The sequence below is a fragment of the Cornus florida genome, unplaced genomic scaffold (assembly GCF_030987335.1).
Source record: "Cornus florida cultivar Cherokee Brave unplaced genomic scaffold, ASM3098733v1 CherokeeBrave_3.0.0_Hap2_Chr01, whole genome shotgun sequence".
Lineage (NCBI taxonomy): Eukaryota > Viridiplantae > Streptophyta > Magnoliopsida > Cornales > Cornaceae > Cornus > Cornus florida.
Genome location: NW_026775571.1, coordinates 30,292,218 through 30,317,134, shown reverse-complemented (window position 1 = coordinate 30,317,134; position 24,917 = coordinate 30,292,218). Strand labels below are relative to the sequence as shown.

Sequence of the window (24,917 nt, the reverse complement as noted above, 5' to 3'; positions counted from 1 at the left end):
GAGGCTAAAACATACAGTGGCCTATTTTACGTCCCTTAGCTTTGTTTGTTTGCCTCTGTAAAGGAGAGAACCTTTACATCTGTAAAGGAGAGAACCTTTTTCATGCCAGTTGGCATGGTTTTGGCTGTGGCTACAACAAGGTATGTGCTCACCTCTAAGCTTGATGGCTCTGCGCTGTGGTCTGGATTTATTTCTTCGAACTCATCGTAACAAGAGATGGTTCCTGCTCGATGGTTGGGGTATGGATATCTACAAACATTTTTGTGAAGGGTAACCTCTAGGTCGCCTATTGCCATTCGTCACTGGAACAGTCTGCACAGTCCCCAGCAGCTAATGGTGGGATGAGTGTTGCTATAGTAGTAGGCGCATAAATCATCTCTAGCCCTGTCTACTGGGGTGGGCTCTCTATGTGGGGTTGGTAACACAACAGTGCCACCCTTAACTCACTAGGCAAGCGTGTTTCTCACTTCCTCAATGCAGACGGGGAAAGGTGGTGCCTCTTCTCCCATGAGCTTCGGTTGAAGGGCCTTGTCGAACCGTTTTCGTAGGCGCTCTTTGTGATACCCCCGGATTTTCGGATGCGGGTTGGCCAGGCCCACGCCCGATTACCCGAGGATATCAAAACAATTAGCAATTTAATGAACACAGAATACAATATAGAAAACAAGAATGAATAAAATTTTGCTGAAAAGAACCTAGAATGATAATCCAATAATTGAAAACCTCAGAATAAATAATTTCATTGATAATTAAAACTATTTTGATACAACTGATCCACCACGAATGGAAATCGTTCTCCAATTTATACAACTCGGGAATCCATCTAGTGGACCCCTAAAATATCCAATGGTACTCAAAAGAATGGAACAAAACCCAAGTCTTAACATGAAATAAAATCCTACGCCATCAGTAGAGTGAATAACTGTATCTGCTCAGCACGATCAAGCTCTACAGCCCAGAACTGATGAACACCTGAAAAAAATAATAAAAGGGTGGGTCAGGCCCACAAGCAAGTTCTAATCTAACTGCAATCCATACAGTGACCCGATACGCAAATACACCATAGATACCTCACAATATCTATCTAGTCTATACATATATATATCCACACTATGGGACCTTCACTGAACTACAGTAGGGATCTCAACCTGAATAGAAGGCAACATGCGAATACGCACCCAAAGGTGGGCATGAGTACCTAGACCTAACAGGGTACACCCAACCTACTATAACCAGCTAAACATCCACTGCATATATGCACCCTAACCAACAAGTTTGAGACTCAAGCTCAACTCGTGGTACCATAAACATATATATCTAAACTTCGTTCCTAACCATTCACAAGAAATCCAATAAGTCATTCGGCGTATTCAACCATACCGACTTATATATATATAACGAGGATTTATTTAACAACTCGTTCCCTTATTTCAAAATAGGTAGGACTTAGTATTTTAAATCAGTCTGTCCCTAGTATGCCACCGTCCCATACCGGTGCATACAATCCACAAAGTCCATATAATTGATAGAACCAGTCATACTGTTCACCAATTAAAATCCATAAGGTAGGAATTAGCATTTTGAGCTAAACCATACCTAGTATGCCACCGTCCCATACCGGTGCATACCATCCTCCATATCCATGTAAATTACAACATTCAAATGATAAGCAAGTAATTTACAATGCAAAACCAAACCCAGATAATTGACAGAATTTTAATGTGAGAATTCAGCAATTAAAATCCAATACATAATTCCAAATAATTGGTCAAATTTAATATAAGAATTCAGCAATTATAATCCAATATATGATTCCAAAGAATTGACTGAATTAAGTATAAGAATTCAGCAATTATGTTCCAATACATAATTCCAGGTAAATTACAAGGCATAAATAATAAGCACGTAATTTATAGTCCAAAACCAACCATCCACATCGTTGCAGAATAGTATTTAGTATTTCAACAACTTAAAACCAAAACCATGTAAATTACAGACTATGAATGATAGTACAGTAATTTAAAATCTAAAACCAATATCCAATTAATTACAGAAGATTTTTAAATGTTTCAGCAATTTAAATCCAAACCATTAACCATATAGTTGCAGGAGATGATTTAATAAATCAACAACTAACATCCAGAGGCTGCATAGATCACATCTAACACATCAATGACCCTATAATATATTTAAAACCATTTTATAAATATATTAAATCCCATCGGAATGCCTAAAAATAAGCTTAAGTATTTAAAACTTCATCTATCCACTAACCGTATACAATGTACATAAGTGTTATACAGTTTGGTCCGTTAATTTAGAATTAACCTTAAATCAATTTAGGGTCTTAATAACACCCAAAATTAACTATTTAATCCCCCCGTGAAGTCTTATTAAATTTCTAAAATTTAATCAAGCCATTTAGTTCCTTTCTCTGTTAGTAGCATACACCGTTGTATATTTTTACACTGCTTCATCCTTTGTCTTAAAGACTTAAACCATGCAACAATAAGTTTAATAACACTTAAAATTAACTACTTAGATCCTCTGTTAAGTCCCTACAGTTCATTAGAATCACTCAGAAGCTCAAACAGTGCTCAAAACACCAAACAGAGCCCTAGAAAACACTTTCTGGACGTAAAACAAATTGGAGCCGGCTCTTGGAATGGAAGAGCCGGCTCTTCTCCTATTGGAGCCGGCTCCAATTCCCTAGGATCTGGCTCTTGCTGAAGGGGAGCCGGCTCTTGACTTTCTAGAGCCGGCTCTCTCCCTCTTGAGAGCCTCCAGTTCATCCCTGCTCCGTTTCCGTCAATCTGCTCCTTCTCCAATCAATTCCTACCCCTCTGCTTGTTTCTTAAACTGATCTAAAGGATCTAATACCCTCTTGATAGCATCCCCAAGGTTTGATTATAGCAATTTAAATCAATTAACAGAAGTAAACTTGTGCAAAAACTGAAACCTCATGCATAGATTACAATGAAGCTAAATGCAACAGAGATCTAAAATAGAAATAGCAACCTTCCTATGAGATTTACATAACTCCCATAGTCTTTCCATACTTAGTTTACAGTAGTTGCAATAAAAAAACAGAGACAAAACTACGACAAGAACCCTCATGCTTAAAGGACATAAAACTGAACCAACTTGCATGCACTGTAACAGATATTGCAGAAATCATCACAGAAATAATTCAAAGCATACATATGATTAATTTGATGTATAACATACATGAATGATTTAGTTTTCAATTTCCTTAAAACCCTAGAGCATATCTAGGTGCACAGAACACGGCTCAAAGGGAAAGAGGAAGATAGAACTTGCCTGAATAGGTTTGCAAACAAACCCTTGTTGCTGTTGGTATCAGTTTTTTCGACATCCACTGAAACTTGTCTAACCTCCTAGAACCTCTGCTCCTTCCTTCTCCTTGGTTAAACCTTGGAACCCCAGTCGAAATTCTCACAAACAGCTCTGTTCTCACCAAAACTCTCTCTGTAACTCTCTCTAATTGGCAGACTTTTCCGTGTAAAAGCTACGACAATATGTAACCCTAGGTTTAACATATACTGAGGTATTTATAATTGCAAGATTAAAACCCTAATCCACAGAGCCCTAACTTCGTCGGCCCACAAAGTAACCCAGTTTAGATACATATCAGATGCTTACGAGACGGCTCCAAAAACCCTAACTAAAATGTATCTAAAACCCCAGTTAATGAGAATTACATAATTACCCTGTTCAAAAAATTAAATACTTAATAAATAATTAATTTAATAAAACCCATTAATTAAATCAAATAAGCAAGCAACGAATCACTTAAAACATATAAAATAAATAAAACAATTAATTACACCCTTAATTAAAATAAACAAACAATTGGACACATAAGCATATAGATACAAAATCAATTTAAAATGCACAAAAATAAAATTTAAATTCCATTTTTATCCCTTTTGAAATTAGGTGTATTACACTCTTCAAGGGCAGCTGTGGGCATTGGCCTTCGATTAGAAACCTTTGGAGCCTCAAACTTTGGGGCCTCATACTTTTGAGTCTCACACTTAGCAGAAGGGGATAGCTTGAGATCCTTAAGATTCCTAGCTGCAGTCTTGAGCTCGACGAAGCTTGTAATATGTATATTGACCAAGTGAAGCTTGTAAACCTGTAGTATGCCTTGGATGCAAATATCAACTAGGTCCATTTTATTGCTGCCCTCAAAACATTCGATAGTGCGATCAATGAATCTATTTTTCGATGATAACTAAGAGATCAAAATATCCAGGATATATCACCAAATAATATAAGGAATACAGAAGAGTGGATTGAGGGAGAGAGAACCAGCCCAATTTGAGGATTGAAACGATAGTAGAGAAGACGAAGTGTGGAGTATGGTTAGAGCCTCGAAATTCTTATGCCCTTTTTTCTACCTTTTTGCTACCTTTTTATAGTCCTTAAGTCATTCAGGTGGTATTTGTTGGGCCTCTGGATTAGATGAGTCAGGCCCATGTCCCTTTATGGATCATGATGCCCTAATCCTTGTTCCTTTGATTTTCCTGCCAAGTGTACGCTTTTCCTTGAATGACTTAAATGGGGCTAGTTGTAAAGGTTTCTGTACTTACTTCAGCCTGTGTCCCACTCTTATCCTCAAATTGGGTACTGCCTTAGCAAGACTTAGCTAATTTTCCATCCTTCATTCCAAAGTCCCTTCTGCATTTCCCCTGCCTCGAAGACTCATACCATTACTTTTCGTTGTTTATTTTACTTGGGAGAATGTGGCATTAGTCAGATCGAGGTTCAAGGAACGTCGATCGACAGTTTATGTCTTGGTCAGGTCGACATTCAAGGCTCTTCGATCAATAGTTTGTGGCTTGGTTTGATCGAGGTTCAAAGCTAGTTGATTGACAGTTTATGGCTTGGTTAGATCAAGGTTCAAGGCCTGTTGATCGATAATTTGTGGCTTTGTCAGATCGAGGTTCAAGGCCCCTCAATCGACAGTTTGTGGCTTGGTCGGATCGAGGTTCAAGACCTGTTAATCAATAGTTTGTGGCTTGGTCAGATCGAGGTTCAAAGCCCATCGATCGATAATTTATGGCTTGGTCAGATCGAGGTTCAAGGCTCATCGATTAATAGTTGCTTTTGATGGGTTCCCAACATTGACCAAGTATTGTCATTTTGTCCTTTTGTTTAAAGCTGGTACTAGTGTGCTGTTAGCTTGATTTGACTTTTGCTGACGTGGCATAAGCCACATCCACACTACATTAGCTCAGAAGGGGGCACAGGTTGGTACTTGATACGAATGGTAATTATTTTTTCCTCCCAAATTAGGGTGAATTGAAATTTTAAAAAATCTTATAATTGCAGGAGTACAATCCACTCTCTCACATACATCTGATGTGAGAGAGTCCATTGTCAACTATAAGCAATGTCTAGCGTTGCTCATTGGGACACTTCTAAAATACCATGAATGAACTATAGGAAGTCGCGGCATACGTCATTTTTTGGCAAAATACCATAGTTTAGGGCTTCAAAATGGGATTTTTCTGTCCTATAGGAAGCATGTCACAAGATTTTTGTTCATTATCTAAATGAACTCGGATTATACTCATATTTTATATTTAGTAATTTTACTTGATTAGGTTACTTTCCCTATTTTCCAAGACTTTATTTTTAGGCTTATTTTTTAGTATTAGTATCATTTCAAGATTAGGTTTCCTTTTGTTATAAAGATTCGTGTTGCAGTTAGTTTCCTTATGAATTAGGATTTTTTTTCATTATTAATATATTTATGCAGATATCAGAATCATTCAATCAACTATAAATACAATTATCAGTTTTTCTCTGATTTATGTCTTGTTTTGTGGATTCAAAACACCATCCTTTATGGATTCAAAGTAACCCGTTCCTCGTTAACAAATTTATCGCTTACGCTTATGTTATAAATACAAAAAAACACTAAACTAAACTCAAAATTAACAGAATGATAAGAGTGTCATGAAGATGCCAACAACTACTCCTTCAAGCGCTTGAAAACCACAAACATTTTATGGCGATGAGGAAGATTTTCTTTGATCATCGGCACTTCCATAAAAAAATTTATCCATGCATGCAAGCACGGGAACGTGTGAGCTGCAAGTAGCTTCAATCCTAATATAGCTTCAAAAACTCCCAACCAGTTAGCAAACACTCTGAAGGATATGTCAACTATGCCAATCCACTCTCCACGGAAGAATTTCTTCTCTCCTAGATCTTTTTCTAGTGTTTTTAACATTTCTAAGCTGTCCTTCATTGCATTTTCTTGTTCTTCTCCGGTGGTTCGAAACATTGTCCAAATTAGAGGACCCTATGTGTAGAATCAATAATGAATTATTTGATTTCTTCTATATAGAAACTAAACACATTTTTAGTTAGGGAATAAGTAAAACTTAACATATACTATGATTTCAAAATTCTTATCATCTTTCTATTTTGGGACATATCAAAATACATGTTTCATTCCAAAAATATATGTACTATTTTTTTTTATAGCAATCCTAAACTATGCTTTTGACATTGATTTGATCAAATAAGTGTACCAATTATGGAGTAACCCTTTTATCTTTTAACAAAGACAAATTTGAAAATGCACTCAAGAATAATTCAAACATTTTGGGGACAAAGTATATCTTATCTTGTACCATTAATTTGAAAATGCACCCAAAATTTAAGCATTTTTTCTAAATTTAATTAGGGTTGTACTTGGATTAAAGTGTTAACAACTCGAGCCAACCTGAACCCGAATTCTAATATTATTTTCATATATATTTTTAGTTTTAAATACATTATATATAATATTTAAACTATAATTACTTTTTTTCTTTCCAACTTCTTTTGTTAAATCTTAACTTATTGTATGTTAACATTTAGGAGAATTAATTTTCTAAAAATTTGTTTGCAATTTATTAAATATCTACAAAAAGTCTTTAAAAGTGTAATTTAATCTAAAACTAATTTAAGATCATATTAAATTTTCAGTGTAAGAATTAGCCATATGAGTAACCCGAATTAACCCAAAATTTTTACCCGGAATCAAAGCCCGAGTTGCAAGCCCGAATTTAAAAGTAGAATGATGGGTTGGGCTTGGGTTAAGTAGTTAAGGTTAAGGATAGGGTTAATGTTTGGCTTGGGTTTAGCATTTCATATGGTGAGTTGGGGTCCAGTTATACCTCAAACTCGTCCAACCTGCCCGAGTTGCAGCCCTAATATAAGGGTGCATTTTCAAATTTATCTTTATTAAAAGATAAAAGGGTTACTCCATGATTGGTACACTTATTTAATCAAATCAATGTCAAAAGCATAGTTTAGGATTGCTATAAAAAAAAAATTAGTACAAATATTTTTGGAATGAAACATGTATTTTGAGATTTCCCAAAATAAAAAGATAACAAGAATTTTGAAATCATAGTATATGTTAAGTTTGACTTATTCCCTAACTAAAAATTTGTTAAGTTTCCATATAGAATAAATCAAATAATTTATTATTAATTCTACACATAGGGTCTTATAATTTGGACAATGTTTCGAACCACTGGAAAAGAACAAGAAAATGCAATGAAGGACATCTTATAAATGTTAAAAACACTAGAAAAAGCTCTGGGAGAGAAGAAATTCTTCGGTGGAGAGTGGATTGGCATAGTTGACATATCCTTTGGAGTGTTTACTTACTGGTTCGCAGTTTTGAAGCCATATTAGGATTGAAGCTACTTGTAGCTCACACATTCCCGTGCTTGCATGCATGGATAAAAAATTTTATGGAAGTGCCGGTGATCAAAGAAAATCTTCCTGATCACCATAAAATGTTTGTGGTTTTCAAGCGCTTGAAGGAGTAGTTGTTGGTATCTCCATGACACTCTTATCATTTTGTTAATTTTGAGTTTAGTTTAGTGTTTTTTTGTATTTGTAACGTAAGCGTAAGCGATAAATTTGTTCACAAGGAACGGGTTACTTTGAATCCATAAAGGATGGTGTTTTGAATTCACAAAACAAGACATAAATCAGAGAAAAACTGATAGTTGTATTTATAGTTGATTGAATGATTCTGATATCTGCATTATATATGTTAATAATGAAAGAAAATCTAAATTCATAAAGAAACTAACTGCAACATGAATCTTTATAACAAAAGGAAACCTAATCTTGAAATGATACTAATACTCGAAAATAAGCCAAAAAATAAACTCTTGAAAAATAGAGAAAGAAACCTAATCAAGAAAAACTACTAAATTTAAAATATGAGTATAATCCGAGTTCATTTAGATAATGAACAAAAATCCTGTGACATGCTTCCTATAGGATAGAAAAATCCCGTTTTGAAGCTCTAAACTATGGTATTTTGCCAAAACTTGACGTACGTTGTGACTTCCTATAGTTCATTCATGGCGTTTTAGAAGTATCCTAATGATCAACGCTAGACATTGCTTATAGTTGACAGTGGACTCTCCCACATCAGATGTATGTGAGAGAGTTTATTGTACTCCTACAATTATAAGATTTTTTATTTTTTATTTTTTATTTTTTAATTTCATTTCACCCTAATTTGGGAGGAAAAAATAATTACCATTCGTATCAAGTACCAACCTGTGCCCCTTCTGAGCTAATGTAGTGTGGTTGTGGTTTATGCCACTTCAGCAAAAGTGATAAGCGCCGAATATTGTATATTCAAGCGCCCTAAATTGCATTAGTAAAGTCCGTTGTATGTTAATTTATGTAGATTATCTTCATTTCGATGTTTTTATGCATTTTCAGGTTCATTGGCCAAAATGGAACAAGAATAAGGCCTTGTGGAATCTTGAGCAACAAAAGGTGCCAATGCTGAATTCTGGCAGCAGTAGAACCTGGGCTTTGTCGCCATTTTCGACCTAGCAAACTCAAGAACTAAACTTCCATCATAACATGAAAGATTTATATCTCTGAATCAGCTTTCCAAATCTTCAAGTGGTTCATCATTCGGAGTTCGGAGCAGAGAGTTATGACCTTCGTAACAGAGGTGCGCAGAACTGCCTGGCAGCACTGAAGTACTGCCTTTCTCCCCATTTTCGACCAACCAGACTTGAGAATTGGGTCTTCATCAAAACATGAAGTTTTTAAAGCACTGAATCAGCTCTCCAAATCTTCAAGTGGTTCATCATTCGGAGTTCGGGGCACAAAGTTATAGCAGTTTTACCAAAATAGGTCAGCGCTGAGCAAGAGGAGCATGTTGCACATTGCACTAAGTTAGAGTGCTCGAGATCACCAAGCGAGTGCTCGAAAATCAGGCAGAATGCCCTTCGGAAATGGCTCATTTCAGCCCACTTGCACATTGGTTTCCTCAATGCCATCTTCCTTCTTTATGAAGTGGTTGGAGGTGTTCCTTGGAGGAGAGAGGGTGTTGTTGGAGCATAAAAAGCTACCCAAGGGCCACACATTAGGAATCTTTGATCTTTAGCAAGATAGAGGGGAGAGAAGAGAGCAAAGGAAGGAGAGTTCTTGGAGCAAGAAAGGGGAGCTCGAAAATGGAGATGAGGATCAAGCTTCTTCTTCAATCTAGGGCCACCATGGGTAACTAAACCCTCTTCTAGGGAGGTGATGAAGCCTCCCCTTTTGCTTATGTTCTAGATTAGGATCTATTTTGGGGATTAAGATGTATCATTTTTGGTCTTTTCATAATCTAGAGCATATTACTTCTTGTAATGAATTCTAATGTTTATAAATGATTGTTGTAAGTGATTTATCTTGTCTTAGATGGTTTCTTGTAGTAATCATAATGCTTGCTTCTTCATGGTGACAATGGAGATAGGATTATGAATAATTTTCAAGGCATGTTGATAGAGAAAATGGATAGTCCATTGCTTAGGAACTTTCTTTGATGGGTCATGCTAGTTTCTTACCTCATGTGCTTTATCATTTGATTACAAACTTGATAGTTCTTGCTTGAGTGAGTATGTTGAAGGCTACATTTTAGTTTAGGTAGCTCAAATGTATTAATTTTTGAGGGATTATTCTTGTTTAATGATTTAATGAACTACTCTAAGGGTATATGGTAATCTAGTGTTGCTATATATTCCGTGACCATTTTATACATTGTACTTCCCCAATTTAGCCTTAATCTAGCATGTACTTAGGGTGTAGTGTGGATTCATCTCCCTAGTCTTTTCTACTTGTATCTCACTCCTTTAATTTCCTTGCAATTTATTGTTTTATGCACTTCAATTACTAGCTTAGTGACAAACACACAAACCCTTTATAAACCCCTCATCACTCTATAAGAATTCTAGACGCTTAGGTTGCCTTAAACTAGCGCAGTCCCAGTGGTTCGACTTACCCGACCAATAGCCCTATTTTACAATGATTCGTGCTATTGCGAAGGTTGATGTATAGTTGATCAACCGATCAATTTTTGGCGCCGTTGCCGGGGACTTGCATACGGTTTAGCAACCAAAGTTTTAGGGTTAAACTTAGTGTGATTGTTAATATTGTGTTGTGCATATTTCTCGTGTGGTTTAACCATTTTTATGTTGTAAGATTCTAGGGACTCGACTCTCGCCGTGGGAACGCTAGCAAAGTGTAAGTCTAGAGGACCCTAGGTAAGCCTCTTGACCTTTTAGTTTCGCATTGTTATATTTTGTGCATGTGTTAAGCTTAGAAGTAGTTAATTCATTTGCAAGCCCTTGTTGAGGCTATATTATTGTTTTAATTTTGTGTTCAAGCATCGGTCCTTGTCGAGGCCATTTATTTTCTGTCTTGATAATTGAGGAGAATGGGAACATCGTATATGGAGTTGATGATAAAGATTTGTTGTGATGCTGTTGTTGTGAATTGTTGATGTTTGGCCGTAGGTCACTCTCTCTTCCCACACTTGACTCACCTATTGATATAAATTCACTTGAAAGAACTCTTAGACGGAACCTTAGGGAACCCACTCTTACAAGGGACCTTGAAACTGAATTCAATATAATGGGGGATAACGTAGGAAATCCGGGGAATGAAAGGGCTGAAATTCCTAATGTAGAACCAATGACTCTTAGAGATCATTTTATTCCTACCACCTATGCTTCTCCTTCTTGTATAGTGATGCCAAACATCGATGCAGCTCAATATGAGATCAAGTCTAGTACCATTCAAATGCTTCCATCATTTCATGGCTTTGATAATGAAGATCCATATAAGCATCTTGATGAGTTCCTTGAAATCTGTTCGACCATCCGGTTGAGAGGTTTTCCGGACAATGCACTTCATCTCCATCTTTTCCCATTCTCCCTAAAGGATAGGGCAAAATATTGGTTGAACTCCCTCGCTCCCAACTCTATTACTTCTTGGGCTCAATTGCAACAAGAATTTCTTAAGAAGTATTATCCGGTGAGTAAAACCAACCAAATGAGGCGTTCCATTCTAAGCTTTTCTCAAGTTGATGGAGAACAACTCTACGAGACTTGGGAAAGGTTACAAGATCTTCTTCGGAAGTGTCCTCATCATTTGATCCCAAAATGGCAATTAGTGCAAGCTTTCTATGCTGGCTTGACCGAAACCCATAGATTCATAGTTGATTCTTCTTGTGGTGGGATGTTCATGTCCAAGAATGCGGATGAGGCTTGGACCTTACTTGAGAATTTGAGTGAAAATTCACTTCAACACAATTCTCGTAGGGCTCCGACCGCAACCACTCCAAACAACACCAACCCTTGTCAACCAAAGTCAATAAGGGAGGAATCATCTCAAGTGGATGCCATCGCTCATAAATTCTACCAATTGATGGCACCACATCTTCCTCCTTCATTGTCTCAAAATTCGGCAAGTTCAGTTTGTGCTTCATGTACTAGTCCATTCCATCTCTCGAAAGATTGCCCCACACCGGAGCAATTTCCTAGTCCCAACCAAGAGCAAGCTAATGCCATGTTCTCGCGGCCCGGGAACAATCCATATTCCAACACCTACAATCCGGGTTGGCGAGATCATCCGAATTTCTCGTGGCGGCAACAAGCCCCACAGAATTCCCAATTCCAAAACCAAGGGCGGCAAAATCAGCCCTCTTCTCAATATCAAGGTAGACCTTTCCAAGCCTCTTCAAGCTACCGTCCTCCTTACAATCCAAATGTCTCCAATCAACCTCCTGTGTGTCCAACTGACGAGATACTAGCTGCAAACAAGCAAATGATGGAATCATTAAATAAGCAAATAATGGATGCCAACAAGCAACTCTTGACATCCTTGCAGCCTACTCTCCAAATGGTTCACTCTCATACTCAATCCATAGCTAATCTTGAAAATCAAGTGGGCCAAATAGCTAACTCGGTGAATCAATTGCTTCAAAAGGACAAGGGCAAGCTTCCCTCTCAACCTTTTGAAAATCCTAGAGGAATGCATGTGATTGACGAAACCCCTCCTCCGAGTGGGCCGACTCATGAACAAGTTCAAGCTATCACCACCCTTCGGAGTGGTAGAGTGGTTGACAACAAGGTCAATGGAGACAAAAGTGAGGAAGTTTCTCCTTTGAAAAATCCAAATTCAAGCTCTTCTAATCCAAATTCTTATCCAAATACCATTCACGGAAATCCCACACATGTCTCCCCAAATGTGGAAACTACTTATGAGCCAAAAACTCCTTTTCCTCAACGTCTTCAAGAGTCGACACATTTTGGGAACAAGAATTGTAAAATTCAAGACATGTGGGAAGTTTTCAAGCAAGTGAAGATTAACTTGCCCCTCTTGGATGCTATCAAGCAAATCCCTCCCTATGCAAAATTTCTCAAAGATTTGTGCACTCAAAAGCGCACTTCTAGAAATCATTTGCCAAAAAAAGTGAGGTTGACTGAAAATGTTAGTGCTATCATTCAGCACAGCACTCCCCCGAAGTATAAGGATCCGGGTGCCCCCATAATCTCGTGTGTCATTGGTGACAGCAAAATCGAGAGGGCCCTCCTTGACTTAGGAGCTAGTGTGAATTTAATTCCATACTCGGTCTACCTACAACTTGGTTTGGGAGATCTTCAGCCGACTTCCGTGGTTTTGCAACTTGCCGATAGATCAATCAAGCATCCACGAGGTATTCTCGAGGACGTTATCATCAAAGTGGACAAATTCTACTTCCTGGTAGATTTTGTGGTTCTTGATACGGAACCGGTCCATGACCCAAAAAAGCACATTCCCGTGATCCTTGGTAGGCCATTTTTAGCCACAGCTAATGCATCAATTAATTGCCGAACCGGGGTGATGGACATTGCTTTTGGAAACATGCAAGTCAAACTCCACATCTTTCATGCAACTCAACATCCCTCCAATGAGGATGATTGTTTTCTTGTGGATGTCATCGATGAAGTGGTCGAAGAATCTCTCCCCTTCATCCTAAGCAAAGATCCCCTTGAAACTTGCATGTCCCATTTTGACTTCTCAAACTTTGATGTTGATCAAGCCATTCAAGAAGTCAATTCGTTGCTTGATATTAATGCTATCATGGATGTACCTCCTTGGAAAATTCCAAAAGAACCACTTCCCCAACTTTCCACCACTCCTCCGGTCCCATCATTGTTATCTCCGCCACAACTTGAGCTTAAGCCGCTCCCGGCCCATCTCAAGTATGTGTTCCTTGGTCCAAAGCAAACCCTTCCGGTCATTATTGCCTCGGACCTTCGAAAAGACCAAGAGACCAACCTTTTAGCGGTGCTCCAAGAGCATAAAGAAGCTATTGGTTGGACAGTGGCAGATTTGAAAGGAATTGACCCCTCCATTTGTATGCACCGCATTCATATGGAGGATGACGCAAAGCCTACTAGAGAGGTCCAGCGCCAGTTAAATCCAAACATGAAGGAAGTGGTCATGAAAGAGGTAATCAAATTGTTAGATGCGGGAATCATCTATCCTATCTCTGATAGCAAGTGGGTGAGCCCCACACAAGTTGTCCCCAAGAAATCCGGGCTCACCGTTGTTGAAAATTCAGCGGGCGAGCTCGTGCCACAACAAACCACCACCGGGTGGCGTGTGTGCATTGACTATCGTAAACTCAACTCATCAACTAGGAAGGATCATTTCCCACTCCCATTTATTGATCAAATCCTAGAAAGGTTAGCCGGCCAAAGCTTCTATTATTTTCTTGATGGTTATTCCGGCTATAACCAAGTGGCCATCGCCCCCCACGATCAAGAGAAAACAACATTCACATGTCCCTTTGGTACTTTTGCCTATCGACGCATGCCTTTTGGTCTATGCAATGCACCGGCAACGTTCCAAAGGTGCATGATGTCCATATTCTCCGATATGGTTGAAAGGTTCTTGGAAGTTTTCATGGATGATTTTTCCGTATTTGGCTCCTCCTTTGACTCGTGTCTCAAAAATTTATCTCTTGTGCTCCAAAGATGCAAAGAGACGAATCTCATTCTAAGTTGGGAGAAAAGCCACTTTATGGTCCAAGAAGGCATTGTTTTAGGACATGTCATTTCTAAGCGGGGAATCGAGGTAGACAAGGCAAAAGTTGAGTTAATCTCTAATCTTCCTCCTCCGAATTCCGTCGGTCAAATCCGTTCTTTTCTTGGCTATGCCGGATTCTATCGTCGCTTCATCAAAGATTTTAGCAAAATCTCACGGCCCTTGTGTAATCTCTTAGCCAAGGATGTTCCGTTCAATTTTGATGACGCTTGCATGGAAGCTTTCATCAAACTTCGCATTCTCCTCTCCTCTGCCCCAATCATGAAACCCCCTAATTGGTCTCTTCCCTTTGAGATCATGTGTGATGCATCCGACTATGCATTAGGGGCGGTTTTGGGCCAACGTGTGGATAAACTTCCGCATGTCATTTATTATGCTAGCAAAACTCTCTGCGATGCCCAATTGAACTACACCACCACTGAAAAAGAATTGCTAGCTGTGGTGTACGCCTTGGATAAATTTCGCTCTTATCTTCTTGGCTCCAAGGTCATCGTCTTTTCAGATCATGCCGCTCTTAGGCATTTGTTAGCGAAAAAAGAGACAAAACCCCGCCTAATTCGATGGATCCTCTTACTTCAAGAGTTTGACATTGACATCCGGGACAAAAAAGGGACTGACAATGTTGTCGCCGATCATCTCTCTCGCTTACTTACTGCGAAATCTTCAGAATTTGCAGCCATCCATGATTCCTTTCCGGATGAGTAACTTCTTCAAGTTTCACATTCTACTCTTCCATGGTTTGCGGATATTGTAAATTATCTTGCGGTTAGCAAAATTCCAGCTCATTGGTCCAAACAAGAGAGGGACCGGTTTTTCTCCCAAGTCAAGCATTTCTTTTGGGAAGATCCGGAACTATTCAAGTATTGCCCGGACCAAATCATCCGGCGATGTATTCCTAAAACCGAGGCCACAAGCATTTTAAATTTTTGCCATACTCTTGCTTGTGGAGGCCATTTCAGTGCCAAAAAGACCGCTAACAAAATCCTTCAAAGCGGATTCTTTTGGCCTACCTTGTTTCGGGATGCATACAATTTTTGCAAATCGTGTGAACGATGTCAAAAACTTGGATCCATGTCCCGAAGAGACTTGATGCCCCTCACCAACATTTTAATTGTTGAAATTTTTGATGTGTGGGGGATTGACTTCATGGGACCATTTCCATCTTCCTATGGCTATGAGTACATCCTTGTAGCGGTAGATTATGTGTCTAAATGGGTTGAAGCCGCGGCTACCAAAACCGATGATCATAAAGTCGTGATCCATTTCATTCAATCTCACATCTTTAGTCGTTTTGGTACGCCCCGAGCAATCATTAGTGATGGCGGATCTCATTTCCGAAATCGTTATCTCAAATCCGTCCTTGCTAAGTATTCAGTCATTCATAAGGTTGCTACACCTTACCACCCTCAAACGAGTGGTCAAGTAGAGATTTCTAACCGGGAGATTAAGCACATTTTAGAAAAAACGGTTAGACCGGACCGCAAAGATTGGTCATTAAGGCTAAACGATGCACTTTGGGCTTACCGGACAGCTTATAAGACACCCATTGGCATGTCACCATATTGACTTGTCTTTGGCAAAGCATGTCATCTCCCGGTAGAATTAGAGCACCGTGCTTATTGGGCCATAAAAAGGTTCAATTTTGATCTCAAACAAGCCGGCTCTAATCGTGCGTTGCAATTAAATGAACTTGAGGAATTGCGTAATGACGCGTATGAAAACGCAAAAATTTACAAGGCAAAGACTAAAGCTTTTCATGACAAACACATCGTCAAAAAGTCTTTTGCCCCGGGACAAAAGGTCTGGCTTTTCAATTCCCGCTTGAAACTCTTTCCCGGTAAACTCCGGTCAAGATGGGATGGTCCATACATTGTCACTACCGTCTTTCCTCATGGAGCAATCGAACTTCATGATCCTGCAAGTGGATCACTCTTCAAGGTAAATGGCCAAAGGCTTAAGCCTTGCATTGACAGCACAATTCTAACCCGAAAAGTTGAGGAAGTCCCCTTGACGGATCCAATTTATGAGGATTAGTGCCTGCTCTAGCTTGGTCTAGCTATCGACATTAAATTTAGCAAAGCAAGGGAATAAATTCTTTCGATGTTCCAAGCTTCCTTCTTTTTGAAATTGCTCGTGCCTTAAAAAAAAAATTTCTAGGAAACGGTTTAGAAAAGCCCAAAATTTGATTTTTCTTAGACTTTCTCAACTCTAATTTTCATTCCCGGAATTCTCCATCGCTTTCTAGCAATTTCATTAGATTTTTCAAATGCGATTCATGTGCATATTTTCTCATTTTTACTAAAAAGTTTGAAAATTTTCTCAAAATTCTTCATGCATTTGAGATGTTTAAACAGTTGCAAAATTGCAAGGTTTCAAAACAAAACTTTCAAAATTTCCCATGCATTGGAATGGAATGAATTTGCAAGTTTAAAAATTTTCTCCAGAAATTTCATTCATGCATTGTGTGATGTTGCCAAGGTTTGAAAATTTTCTTACATCCACCCATGCTTTGTGTGATGTTCTGAAAGTTGGCATTTTTTCCATGCATTAGATATTGCAAAGTTTGAAAAAAAAAAAAAAAAAAAAAAAAAAAAAAATTCCATGAATTGTGTGATGTTGCATTGAAGAGATATTCACCATTTCCAAAATTTTCAAATTCATTCCAAGTCTGGAAATTCTCCAAAGATGATGCAATTTGAAAATTTTCTTCAGTTCATTCAAGCATTATGAGACAATTTGAAAATTTTCAGAAATTCTTCCATTCCATTCCATTGCATTTCCAAGTCGCCACCTTGCAAAATTCCTGGAATGATGTTGCAAATACATCAACATGCATGAAAATGCATGCAATAGTGCTCACTGTCTCCCATGGAATGAGATTGCAAATGCAAATGCATGGAATTTCCATGCATAGACTCCATTTTGAACAGCTTCCATTTCCATGTTGCTCACATTCCATATTCCTTTGCAACAATTTCAACTTCCATGGTGCTCACTGTCTTGCATGTTGTTCCCTTCACTCCTTGCTTCAGTCCTCCCAGTCGAGCTCACCCTAACATACTGAGCCATTTTCGAGCACTCTATATTCTAGTTTGAGTGCTCGAATTTCATGCCCCAACACACCCAGCTCACTGCTCTCATTTCGAGCACTCGAGCTCCCTCTTCTGAGTGCTCGAACTCCCCATACAAACCACCCGCGCCTACTGTCTCCATGCAGAGCACTCGACCACCCCCTTGCGAGTGCTCGAAGCACCTCAACCCAACACAGGCACCTCAATCCATGTAGAGCTTTCGAATCACTAACCTCAACCCTCCTGCATGCATGCATGCACGCCCATGCATGCATGCCCCTCAACCAACCCAACCCATCTCCATCACCATCTCTCTCTCGCCAACACACCCAACACTCACCACCTCACCAACCTCACACAAACCATGCAGCCTTGTCTGCATCACAACCACCCCACCCCAACCCATGCAAAACAACTTCCACCTCCTCACCAACCCAGCCTCAACCATGACAACCATCCCAGCCACCCCCATGCACCAAAACCTCCACCAACTATCACATGCATGCATGCCCAACCAAACTCCATGCACACCCCATGACATCCATGCATGCATGCAACCTCCATGCATGCATGCCAAACCAAACTCCCTCACTATCCCACCCCCAAGCTCACCACCCTCTCGGCATTTACAACCCACCACAACCATCCCAGCCGCCCCCATGCCCCAAAACCTCCACCAACTAACCCACCTCCCAACCTCTACCAACTCACACAACCTTCCTCATCTCCTCTCGACATCATGCATGCACACCCCATGCATGCATGCCATCCACAACCCACCTACGCCTAACCAACTTACCTCTCGGCACCACCTCTCTCAGCCACCCCATGCATGCCCCTCAACCAACCCCCTCCAACCACTTCTCCACTCTCCACTCTCCACCACACAACCCACCCCTCCCCACCCAAGCATGCAAGCCATGCATGCTCCCCACCACCTTTCTTCCCCCAGCAACCAACCTCCTCTCAACCCCAACCCACACCAACCCACCTCCTCCATGCACACACCACACCAAACACACCCACACACCATGCAGCCTTGTCTGCACCCAAAACCACCACCTTCCTTCCTCCACACTTCACCACCCCACCATGCAACCCACACTAACTACAAAACCCACACCAACACACACCCAACCCTCTCTGCCAAATTTTCGAGCACTCGAACCCAAGCTTCGAGTGCTCGCAGCTGATTGAGTCCTCTCACCCCTCGGCTCCCAACTCTCTGCCCCATTCTAGAGCACTCGAAGTCCAACTTCGAGTGCTCGAACCAAGCCTTCCTCTTTTAAAACCCACTCCCCCCAACCACACACCAAACACCACCCCACCACCTTCCCCCTCCCGGCACCCAACCTCCTTCTCTCTCTCTCACAAGCACCCATCCTCAACCCAACACCCACACCACTTCTCACTCACCTCAATACCCCACCCCCCCATCCTCTCACCTCCCTCTTCCTGCCTTCCTTCTTGCTCTCGGATACCCTGAAATTCAGGTTTGTGTCCTCTTCATTTGTTTTTCTTTTCCTTTGTTCATTCATGGTGTTTTACAAGGAGGATGGGCTTGTAATGTTGGAGTTTGGTTCTGTTGATGCTTTGTTGTTGGTTTGTTGATAATAGGGCTTGTTTGTTTGTCAAAAATTTTGGGTTTCCTCCTCCTCCCCACTCATTTTCACCTTCTCCCTTTTGTGGTGCACGCCAGGTGTTCGCTGAAATTCCTCAACCAAGTCCACCTCTCTAAATGTCTCGTGTCGGTCCTTCTCGCCCTCCTCGACCCTCTTTAGGTGCCCATGCTATCACTCGTGAGCGACCACGTGATCCTTGGGATCGCAAACAACTCAACTACGAACTCTCATTTCCGCTCACGGATGCCTTTGACATTCTACCCACAACTTCGTGGGCTGTAGCCGAATTGACTAACCGGCGTCTGCAACACATTTGCGCACCCCTTGCCAGGGTTGCCTACCCCCGTGTAGTGCGCCTCTTCTACCAGAATCTCCAATGCCCTGAAGAGCCACCCATTTCTCTCACTACATCCATTGATGGCACCGCCTATGCTTTCACTATGACCGACATCATTCAGGTTTTTGGTTGCCCCATTGAGTGCCCCGATGACATTGTCAATCGTGAGAATCTCCCTTTATATGAGGAGCCGGATACATTAACTGTGGCGCAGATTGCCGCTGCCATTTGCACTATTGACGATCCTACTCGGCCCCGGTCTTTTATCCGCAAAACCAATCTTCCGGAACGCCTATGGTTCATTGACACTGTCTTCAAGCACAATGTCTGCCCTTTGGTGCATAGCACCGAGCGTCGGGGCCTCTTTCTGCAAGCCTTATATGCCATGGACCAAGGCCAATGGTTCTCCATCCCAGAGCTCATTTGGACCACATTTATGAAGTTTTGGCATGATGCTCAAAATACACGGGCTCCGCGAGTTGAAAATCGGAAATTGCCTTTGCCGTTTTTCATCACTCGGCTCCTTCAGCACAAGGGTTTCGTTGTTCCTCCCCATGAACCAAGAGGCGACAAAATTAAAATTTTTACCCAGCGTCGGTGGATCAATGTTCTGAGCCATTCTAGTACCCCTCTGCCTCCTGCCCCCCTGTTCATCCACGCTCCACCTCCTCCTCCTTCTGAGGCAGTTTCCACCGCCGCAGCCACTGCGAGGGTAGAGCCTCCGGTCGACTCTCACCAGGACCAGGCTTTCATCCGGGCTTCCATTGCCGGTATTCATGAGCGACTAGATCGTTTTGAGAATTCTTTGTCCGCGTGCACTTAGACTCTGTGTGAGACTTCTTCACGTGCTGAAGAAGATCGTCGTCTTGCTGCTGAAGACCGTCGTGTCGCTGCTGAGGACCGTCGTTTGGCTTCCGCTGAACGGCGTAAGACTCAATCTCTCCTCCATTCCATCCTCGCCCGTTTACCTTCTGGACAGTAGCTTGTTGCGAGTGTGGACCTTCTCTTTTTGTTTCATCTGTAACTATTTCTCTTGTATCTTTTGTTTTCCTTTTAAACTGTAAGAATTTGCTATGTATAGGTTGCTCTAGTCGACATGATCCCTGTACAACTCTTTTTGTCATCATGTAAACTCTTTTTGCAATGCAAATTCTTTTTGTTCTGTTAACTTTCGCTACATTCTTTTTCTGTATTTATGCTTGTGCTATTAATGCTGTGTGTGGTTGTTTCTTTTTGTTCTTCATCTTGCTCTCCATGTTGCGAAGTCCAATTCAAGTTTGGGGGTTTTTGTCTCAAAATGCCGTTCCTCCCCCTGGGTATTGTTGTTCCTTTTATACTCTTTGTCATTTTTGTCTCTAACTTGCATCCATGTCCCACATTGAGGACACTGTGTAGTTTAAGTTTGGGGGTGCATCAAAGCATTCTTGGCATATTTTTGGTTCCATAATTTTTGCTAAGCAATGATAGTATAACTTGATACTTGTCGGAGATGAAACATATGTTTAATACCTTGTGTATAGAAGCAATTGAAATTTTTGAAAATAAAGAAAAATTTGAGTTGAAATGATCATGTAGATTCAAACTAGTCTGTATAAATGTTTCAATTAGATTCTTGCTGGATTTACACTCTTATAAGCTTCACAATGCACAGATGCACATTGGAAACTTAACTGTGAGGCATGCAGCTGATTAACCTTGACCTTGGCCTAGTTAATCTGATTTGATGGACCTGATAGATGAATATCTTTGGCATGATTTAAGTCAAAAAAAAAAAAAAAAAAAAAAAAAAAAAAAAAAAAAAAGAAAAGAAAAATGACCAGTTGACGTTCGTAGCCTTTCCAACTCGAGCTATTAAGCCCTTTGGAGTGTCTCTACACTTAACACCCTAAAGCCGTCTGGTTTGGGAGTTGTTGGCCTAACGCTTGCTACAAGGGTTGGTTAGAAAGCTTAAAGGACTTAAACATTGCACGGTCATTCAAAAAAATTGTAATAAACATGGTTAGCTGAAGTTTGTAGCCTTTCCAACTTGAGCTATTAAGTCCTTTGGAGTGTCTCTACACTTAACACCCTAAAGCCGTCTGGTTTGGGAGTTGTTGGCCTAACGCTTGCTACAAGGGTTGGTTAGAAAGCTTAAGGGACTTTAGCATTGCACAACCATTCTATGTTTCGCTTATGTGTTGAAATAAATTGTTAACAAGCAACAAAAGTTGTCTTGAAAATAAAATCATGCCTTAGGGACTTCATGTAAAAGGGAATTCAATGATTTGAAAACTTGTGCTTTGGAATTGGAAAAGAAAGTAAAAGCCACATGTTGAGAATCCAATTCACTTTCACTGAAGCTAGAGTTGATTTCCATTCAAGAGATGATAATTGAGTTATTTATATAGACTTTGATGTTGATGCATGTATGTGGAAATGTATTTAGCCAATTTTTGTATCAATGCTTCATATATGCAAGGTAGTTTTCCCAATGACCCCATCTCCAGTTTTTGTCTGTTTCAAGTTGTGTTTGAGCTATGTATCTATCTCATTTTACCATGGATGATATTTTTGTAGTAGCATGCCCATGGTTGTCTTTTCATTGAAGTATTCATTGTAGTTTTGCTAAGGGACTAGCAAAATGTAAGTTTGGGGGTGTGATAAGCGCCGAATATTGTATATTCAAGCGCCCTAAATTGCATTAGTAAGGTCCGTTGTATGTTAATTTATGTAGATTATCTTCATTTTGATGTTTTTATGCATTTTCAGGTTCATTGGCCAAAATGGAACACGAATAAGGCCTTGTGGAATCTTGAGCAACAAAAGGTGCCAATGCTGAATTCTGGCAGCAGTAGAACCTGGGCTTTGTTGCCATTTTCGACCTAGCAAACTCAAGAACTAGACTTCCATCATAACATTAAAGATTTAGATCTCTGAATCAGCTTTCCAAATCTTCAAGTGGTTCATCATTCGGAGTTCGGAGCAGAGAGTTATGACCTTCGTAACAGAGGTGCGCAGAACTGCCTGGCAGCACTGAAGTACTGCCTTTCTCCCCATTTTCGACCAACCACACTTGAGAATTGGGTCTTCATCAAAACATGAAGTTTTTAAAGCACTAAATCAGCTCTTCAAATCTTCAAGTGGTTCATCATTCGGAGTTCGGGGCACAAAGTTATAGCAGTTTTACCAAAATAGGTCAGCGCTGAGCAAGAGGAGCATGTTGCACATTGCACTAAGTTAGAGTGCTCGAGATCACCAAGTGAGTGCTCGAAAATCAGGCAGAATGCCCTTCGGAAATGGCTCATTTCAGCCCACTTGCACATTGGTTTCCTCAATGCCATCTTCCTTCTTTATGAAGTGGTTGGAGGTGTTCCTTGGAGGAGAGAGGGTGTTGTTGGAGCATAAAAAGCTACCCAAGGGCCACACATTAGGAATCTTTGATCTTTAGCAAGATAGAGGGGAGAGAAGAGAGCAAAGGAAGGAGAGTTCTTGGAGCAAGAAAGGGGAGCTCGAAAATGGAGATGAGGATCAAGCTTCTTCTTCAATCTAGGGCCACCATGGGTAACTAAACCCTCTTCTAGGGAGGTGATGAAGCCTCCCCTTTTGCTTATGTTCTAGATTAGGATCTATTTTGGGGATTAAGATGTATCATTTTTGGTCTTTTCATAATCTAGAGCATATTACTTCTTGTAATGAATTCTAATGTTTATAAATGATTGTTGTAAGTGATTTATCTTGTCTTAGATGGTTTCTTGTAGTAATCATAATGCTTGCTTCTTCATGGTGACAATGGAGATAGGATTATGAATAATTTTCAAGGCATGTTGATAGAGAAACTGGATAGTCCATTGCTTAGGAACTTCCTTTGATGGGTCATGCTAGTTTCTTACCTCATGTGCTTTATCATTTGATTACAAACTTGATAGTTCTTGCTTGAGTGAGTATGTTGAAGGCTACATTTTAGTTTAGGTAGCTCAAATGTATTAATTTTTTAGGGATTATTCTTGTTTAATGATTTAATGAACTTCTCTAAGGGTATATGGTAATCTAGTGTTGCTATATATTCCGTGACCATTTTATACATTGTACTTCCCCAATTTAGCCTTAATCTAGCATGTACTTAGGGTGTAGTGTGGATTCATCTCCCTAGTCTTTTCTACTTGTATCTCACTCCTTTAATTTCCTTGCAATTTATTGTTTTATGCACTTCAATTACTAGCTTAGTGACAAACACACAAACCCTTTATAAACCCCTCATCACTCTATAAGAATTCTAGACGCTTAGGTTGCCTTAAACTAGCGCAGTCCTAGTGGTTCGACTTACCCGACCAATAGCCCTATTTTACAATGATTCGTGCTATTGCGAAGGTTGATGTATAGTTGATAAACCGATCAAAAAGTCAAATCAAGCTGACAGCACACCAGTACCAGCTTCATATATAAGCCTTAGTCCTAAGGCTTATATAAGGAAAAAAGGATTCAGGAAACACTCCAAGAATTTTGGGGACAAAGTATATCTTATCTTGTACCATTAATTTTTTTATTATTAATTTTTTTGGAAGGTATATTGTACCATTTATCTGTGGAAATAGAAAATGAGGCAAGTTTAAACTGATATTTTAAAATTTTTCTAGTTTAAATATATTATTTCTTACTTCACAAAAAAAATTTTAAAAAAATTTAAAAAAAAATTGTTATTCCTAACATGTAGAACCTAAAATGTTGAGTACTCTATATATTTTTATTTTAAATTAATTTTTATGAAAAAAAAAGGTAATTAAAGTGAAAATATTTACCTTATCTTCCACAAATTTGAGCCAAAAACGAGCCAAGGCCCTGTCATAAGGATCAGCAGGCAGCAAGGGGTTTTGTGGCCTTGTCTATTCGATGTATTTGAGGATGATCAAGGACTCACAAATTGGTTTTCCACCATGAACAAGCACTGGGATCTTCTTGTGAACTGGGTTGTGTTGTAGAAGAAGAGCACTTTTATTGACAAATCTTCTTCAATGTATTCATAATTTCTTATGGTATGCCCTATAGTTTCAGAGCCAATATTACTGTGTAACTAAATGAACTATGGTATAATATTCCAAGTAGTTTCACCTCTTCCATTTGTGAAAGTTCAATGGACAAGCTTGCTTTGGGCATAAAGCTAGAGTTAAGAGGCTGTATGTATATCATATATCGTATATGTATGTGTGCCTGTTTATTATATTATATGCCAAAACATTTACATGTTGAATTTGTTGGGAAACGTGCAAGTTTTTAAAAACTTTTTGAAGGATTTGCAAACATGGATCTTGATTCATCACATAGAGACAAGTTTTATGTAAAAACAAATAAAAGATGATGTATCATTCAATAAACAGATTGAATACTTACATCAAAGGTCTGAGTAAACCTTTTAATCTTTCCTCTAAAGTGAATATTCTCACTTATTGCAGATCCCTTAGCAAGATCCTTTCTCCTTTGTCTTGA

At 39.7% G+C, this 24,917-nt stretch overlaps 1 pseudogene; it reads right to left on the bottom strand.

The window, feature by feature from the left end:
• Nucleotides 1-446: 446 nt before the first annotated feature.
• LOC132270390 (probable glutathione S-transferase) lies at nucleotides 447-24,551 on the bottom strand (annotated as a pseudogene).
• Between the last annotated feature and the right edge of the window lie 366 nt (nucleotides 24,552-24,917).